Here is a 6,460-nt window from a genome sequence, read left to right as displayed (position 1 = left end):
CCTCCCTCCCCGTGCCCCCCCGGCGCTCTGCCCCCCCATAACTAATCTGGAGCGCGGTGCTGGCGGTGATGCTGATGGGGAAGGGCAGCTCAGTGAACTGGCAGCGAGGCCACGCGAAGGTCACCCGGGGATCCCCAGCCGCGGGCGAGCAGCCTCCCCCAGAGCCCGGGTGGGAGGAAAGAACAGGGTGAGGAGAGGGCAGAAGGAGAGAAAGAGCACAAAAGAGCGCGAGGCATTGAAATAGCTGGCTGCCGGGATGCTGTCCGGGCCTTTTTAGACGCTGGGGCTGACACCTCTGAATGAGCTGACGGGGCCGGGGGATTATGCTGGGTAGCGACTTGCTGTCCCTGCCAGCAGGCGCAGACAAATAGCTGGCTGCAGCGCGGCCGGCGTTATCAAAATGGCTTTAAAAAGGCAGTCAGCTTGAGCCTCCCTCCGCTCATTAGAAACTGCGGTGAGCCGCTCGCTGTGAAAAGGCTCCGCCACCAAGTTGCATGCTCCCCTAACCCTCCTTTTCTGCCCTTCTCACAAATAAATCCCTTATTCAGCTGGTCCGTCCCCCGCAATCAAGTAATTCCTTATGCCTGCCACCCACTCTGCCCGGATTAACCTCAGGTGGTCACTCCATTGCAGGTTTCTTGAAAGGCACTGCCTCCCGGCAACCTCTTTTTTTTTGCTTTTTTATTCCTAAGCCTGGGTTTTAAAATCCCTCTGTGTATCTTGAACCAGCGAGGCTCTTTCCCCACGGGCTCTGCTAGCGGTTTAATAGCCTCTTGTTTCTCTTCAGTGCTGGCGCTAGCTGTGCGCAGCCCTACTGATGCTGGCTGCTGCTGGGCACCTTCTCCACCCGCTGCTGCGGGGGGATCCTGGCTCCTCCAGCCCCCAGGGCTGCTTTCCCGAGCCCCCGTGCCCCGTGCCACCCTCCTGTGGGGAAGTTTCTGCTGCCTCCGGGGCTGTTCATCAAAAGCACCAGGATGAGCACTGAAAACCGAGGAGAGGAATGCTCTGGCCTTAGCGTGCTGCTGGTGTTATCGCAGCGCTTTAAAGCTCCGGCCAGAATAAAAAGGCTTTCCTGCTGCTGGGTGCTGCCAAGGCTTTTGTAAGGAATCGCTCCCCAGTGGCTGCTGTGCGGTGTAAGCGGGCAGGGAGGGCTTCCACGTCTAACGGGGTGTTTGAAGGTGCAGAGGAGCCTCTGATTGGATTTCCAGAAAAACCCCAAGGTCTCACTCTCGCTGATTACAGGAGAGAAAACTAGATCAGAGGGAAGCATTAGAAATGCCTTTAAACAGAGAAATCAGCCAGGCTCCCACCTTCACTGAAGAGGCGGTAACGTTCTGGGGGGCGTGCGGGGAATCTGTTTTGTACTGCAAAGCCTGGGCTTTTGGGGAATTATTTCATCTGTGTCAGCGCGTGCTGCGCTCCTCCTGCAGTGTGCAACAGCGCCGCATGCAAAGGCTCCACCACAAATCCCCTCGCTGAATCCCGGCGACAGCAGGGGAGGGGAAGGCGCTCCCTTTCCCTCCCAGCCAGGCTTGGGATGGGTACGGCGTGTGCTGCCGGCCAGGCGTGCTGCTCTGTTGCTCGTGCCTGAGCTTTGCCCGCGGCTGGGAGCAGTCAGAAGAGCTGCCCCAGCGTGTGGCAGCCTGGGGAGAGCCTCAGCGTGCTGCTGCGGGGCAGGCACCGCTCTCCTGCCGCGGCTTTTGGCTGCCCTTTGAAGGCAGTGCTTGGCATGCTTCGTATTCATGGCTGCACGCTGAGAGCTGAGGTCCTGCCCTGGGACCACACAGGGGTGATTTGGGCTCAGGCTTGGGCCAGCACGTGAGAAAATCCCCTTGCAGAGGGAGTGGGGAAAGCACACACCAGCTGCCTGGTGCCTTGGCTGAGTGCCCCCGAGCGTGGCTGCTGTGCTGCGGGCATGGGGCGGTGGGCTCGGGGACATGGAGGGAGCAGCCACATGAGACCCCAGAGAAGGATTTCTTTGGGGTTGAGGGGGATTAGCCATTATCATAGCCCTATTTTTTTTTTTTTTTTTAGCCATTGCATTCTTTCTTAATGTGAGTTGCAGCACAGCTGCTCGCAGAGATTCAGGGGGCACGCAAGGCTCAGCTCCCAGTCCTGAGGCATGGGATGTCCCCTCCGTCTGAGACCTGCTGAGATGCTGCAGCCTCCCCAAAACCAACGGGATACCAGCCCTGCCAGGTCATGGTTTGCTATCATAGGACAGCTGGACCCATTTCAGCCCGGGGAGGGGAAGGCTGAGGCGGGACGGGCTGCTGTGAGACCTTCCTCCGCTGCTGAAGCAGCTGGGGCTGGACCGGTGCCCACGGATAAACGAAAGCAGCTTCACTGCTGCTCTAATTTATGCCCGACTGCCAGTGGCCCCGGGGCTTTTCTGTCAGCCGGGGCTCAACCAGCTGTGACAGCAGCCTCCTTTCAGCCTCTCCTCTGGCGCTCGCTGCTTTTGCCAGCAGCTGAGAGGGATGCGGGTGCGGGTGGCCCCGGCATGGGTCCCTCCCCGCAATCTTCAGGGCATCTGTGCTGCTCGCCCTGGCACCTCCTGGCCAGGTCAGAGCCCGTGTTTCAACCCTTCTGGACAGAAAGATAATCCTCCTCACCCGCTACGTGTGACGGTGCTTCGCTGTCTGTATCTGCCCACGTGACGCAAGCAGCCAAACTCCCTGCAAAACCACCCACAGATCACTCTGGAGCCAAAAAGCCCAATCATGAAGACTACAAAGAAAAATGAAAAGCCCCATTTGAAACTCAGAAACATGATGTACAGCAATTTCTCCCGTCTCTCTGCCTTAGCTGGAATTAATCAACAATCTCTGCCTGCAATTGCTGGGAATAATTTATTTCAAGAAATGCAAAGAAAGAGCGTTTAGGATAAATATTTAAATTTCCTCTTCCAGCCCATCCTATTCTCCATCATTGTTTGTGTTCAATTCAGTCAGCTATGCATAAGCTGATGCTCATTCTAGTTGCTCTGGGTATTTACATATTTTCTTCTGTAGCGAATCTCTGATCCCTAGCTCTTCCTTGGGTGGGTAAAGAACGATGTAAGTAAAATCCCCCCGGGGACTGACTCCTGGGCCAGAACACAGGGGGTCAGCCAGGGCATGGAGAAACCCTTGCAGATGGGGCTTGGGATTCCCCATGGCTGGGAATACCTGCCCCTGTTACACGTACTGCCCTAGGACGGAGAGAGGAATGGTATTGAGGGAGGAGGAACAGCACGAGCCAAAACGCAGGCAGCTTGGTTCTGGAAGGTGTTTGTGTGCCAAGTCATAAGGTGCCCGTAAAAAATGGGATTGGAGATAGCTGTAAAAAAAAAAAAAAAAAAAGCACAAAACCTTTACTGCATTGGGAACTATTAAAAATGTTTTGTTGTTTTTGATAGGAAAATGACTTAAGCTGAGCGGTGGGAATAATCAAAGAAAAGAGCACGAACTTCAAAGGCGGTGCTTCATACCTTTAACACCGAGGAGGCTGAAGAGAGGAAGAAGTGAGCACGAACTGTTAATTCTGACCTGACTGCACGTGCATACGTATGACAAGGGTTCCCCCGGCTCCCTGCAGCCAGATATCTGTAACCACAGCCCGGACGGACCCGGCTGAGCCCCCCGTGTAATCTGCGTCCCATGGAGGCTGCGCCTCCCCCTTCTGTGCGCTCTCATTAGCTTGCGCCAGCAGCGCTTTGAACGGGGGGTTAGGGGAGAAAGCATGATATAAACTTTAAAGACGGCTCATCTACCACGTGCAATTTGTATTTTACACCTCGTGAATTTTAACAACTGGAGTTGTAACTTCACCGTTAACCCCCCGTGCGCCGGCACTTCTGCCTTGACCCCTCCAAGGGCGGCAGCAGCAGTTGGAGGCTGTCGCACACCGCTGCGGCACGGATCCTGCATCCAGCCAGGCTCCCCTCGTACCCTGCAGCGTGCAGAGCCGGGGCCAAGGTGCAGCTCTCCCTGACTTCTCCCCCAGCTCCAGCACCCCAGCAGCTACCGCGATGGAGCAGGATTTTTTTTCTTTTTCCTAAAAGAGCTCAGTCGCTTGCTAAAGCCCTTCCTTTCACGTGCGTTCAGGCTAAGTATTAGAGGAGCGAATGCCCTCCAGATACTGCTAAATGGCTGCTTAAAAATGAAATAACAAACATAAAAGCTCAGATGGCTGCAGCACCGAGTTAAAACGCACGGCACTGCTGGCAGGCTTTGCGCATAGCCCTGGCTGGACCGGCTGCACAGTTGATCTCCTGAAACCATCATTTACGCTGCCATTAAAAATCTTTATTGTGACTCTAAAAAACTCCTCCAAGCGCTCGGTGGAAACAGGGGGAAGCTGGTTTCCGTAACACACAGCCGCACATGGAGGTGAGACCTGGGACCTCTGCTCCACGGTGGTGTTTCATTACGGGCGCTGAGGCTATTAAACCAATTTCCGAGCACTCGGGTGTGAGGTGTTTGTGGGATTTCCCCAGCTGAACAAATCAGCTTAGAAGCCTGCAATTCATTAGGCAAGTTATCAGGCAAAAGCGGTGTGCGCTCTCTCCTTGCTGTGCCTGCAGCCCCTAACTTCCAGCTCCTTCGATACAGCGTGGTGCTTTTTTTCCAGTTTGAGATTTGCAGGAGCCAGCTTCAAAGCAGCTTTTTTTTTTTTTTGGTGGCAGAGTGCCCCAGCTCCTTGCTGGGTTTAGTGCGAGTCCACTGAGCGCACCAAAGCCATGGCTGTGCTCCTGGGGCTGGCTGTGCCCTTCACGTTCAGCAGTCCGTGGTGCTCCGCAGCCCTCAGTGCAGGCTGAAAATGGGTGAAGGGGACTCAAAACCCCTGCCTGCAGACTGAGGGGGGTATCATCGTCCTTCCTTCCTTCATTCATTCTTTCCTTCTTTCCTTCCTTCCTTCCTTCCTTCGGGCAGGGGATGAGCCAGGGCTGCGGGGCTGTGCTGTGCTCGGCGCTCACGCTGCCGCTGGGTAGCACGGTGAGCTGAGCGAGGCCTTTTCTTGCAGGGAGGCCTTTGCATTTGCAATTTGAATTTAATCCCCTGGGCTAAAGATAGCTCCGGCTCGCCTATTGTTCCTCCAGCTGGCAACAGCTTTATTTCTTTGATGCTTTCAGTCCTCGGTCGTTTCCAAGGAACTGGCAGAGACGCTTTCAATGCGGAGTCTGCCCGGCACCGTGTCACACTGGTCACCTCTTCCCACCATCCCGGCCCTCCCTTAGGTCCCCCTTGGGGACTGCAGGGCTCCCTCCTGATGCCACGAGCCTCTGCGTGTGCCCCTGATGCTGGTCTCCCATCCCTGCGGGTCCAGGGCTGCTCCTCATGGCTCCCCCAAAAGCGGGGCCTTCCTCGGGAGCAGCCCTGGCACAATGTCACGCTCAGGTACCTGGCAATTAGTCTGATTACCATTACTCCACGGGAAGAAGTAAGTGGTACGTGTGGTCCTTTTCTTCAGGCTTTGCTGTTTGGGTTCGCCTCTAACCCACCCTTCCCACGTGTCTGTTTTGGCAAGGCCGCATTCCTCGCTTACTGCGGGAGGTTTCCGTCTGGTGTCAGCCGGGGAACCGCGTGCTCTGCAAGGTCACTGAACGCATGCTTGACTCTGAAGCAGTTTGGACAACGATTTGAAGCGGATTAATGTCAGCGAGCTCTTATCTGTGATAATGCTTAGCTTTGTGTTTCTACATGTGCATCACACACACACACATATTGTATGCATCGTACGCGTTGCGCTGTGCATGTGATTCGGTGCCTGGAAATCTCGGGGAAAATTACAGGTGAACTAGGTGCTTTCCCAGAAATTGGATTTGGGATTGTTCCCTGCTAATTCACGTTGTTAATTAGCTACAGCAGGTAGCCAATAAAGCAGCATAAATGATTTCGGGTTCCTTAGGAAATGTGCCAGCACGATCACAAATACCAGTTCAGACGTGGAATTTTCACAGTGCCTCCCGGTGAACCTCGTTCATTAAGGAGTCAAAGCCGGGAGAAATAAACGTGAGATGCTTGCAGTCTGCTGATGGACGTTTTGCAAACTGGAGTAGGGAGGATGCTGGATGAGTAAATCATTCTCCGGGCACGTCAGTAATTCACATGCCACCCGATGGGAAGGATGGGCAGGTTTCTGCCTGGCTGCGTGCAGCAGAGCTCCTCGCAGCCCCCGAGCCCCAGCAGTGATTTTCTGACTCTCGTGGGAAGCGCTGCTAGCTCGTACCTCTGCTCTGCCATTGAAAGGATTGCCATCGTGAGGCATGGAGCCTCCGGGAGCCGTGCGGGAGGTGAATGCAAAAACAAGCACAGGAAAAAAAAAGTCAGGCTCCTGCAGCGTGCAACGGGGACGCTTCCTTTCCCACAGAAGAAAAAGCCATTCCTGTGTGGAGGCAAGGCTGCAAAAATCACACGCGGCACAAAGGGAAATCTACTGCTGGATTGCTAGGTAAACAGAAGGGAATATCTGCAGA

The 6,460-nt window shown here is 54.9% G+C and overlaps 1 long non-coding RNA gene across 1 annotated transcript; it reads left to right on the top strand.

The window, feature by feature from the left end:
* Positions 1 to 455: 455 nt before the first annotated feature.
* On the top strand, positions 456 to 4,650 carry LOC110354240 (uncharacterized). The gene is made up of 2 exons (XR_002405913.4): positions 456 to 1,099; positions 2,035 to 4,650. It is a non-coding gene; the product is annotated as an uncharacterized lncRNA (long non-coding RNA).
* The last annotated feature ends 1,810 nt before the right edge of the window (positions 4,651 to 6,460 follow it).

Source organism: Anas platyrhynchos, chromosome 1, assembly GCF_047663525.1.
Source record: "Anas platyrhynchos isolate ZD024472 breed Pekin duck chromosome 1, IASCAAS_PekinDuck_T2T, whole genome shotgun sequence".
Taxonomy (NCBI): domain Eukaryota; kingdom Metazoa; phylum Chordata; class Aves; order Anseriformes; family Anatidae; genus Anas; species Anas platyrhynchos.
This window is presented reverse-complemented; position numbering and strand designations above follow the sequence as displayed.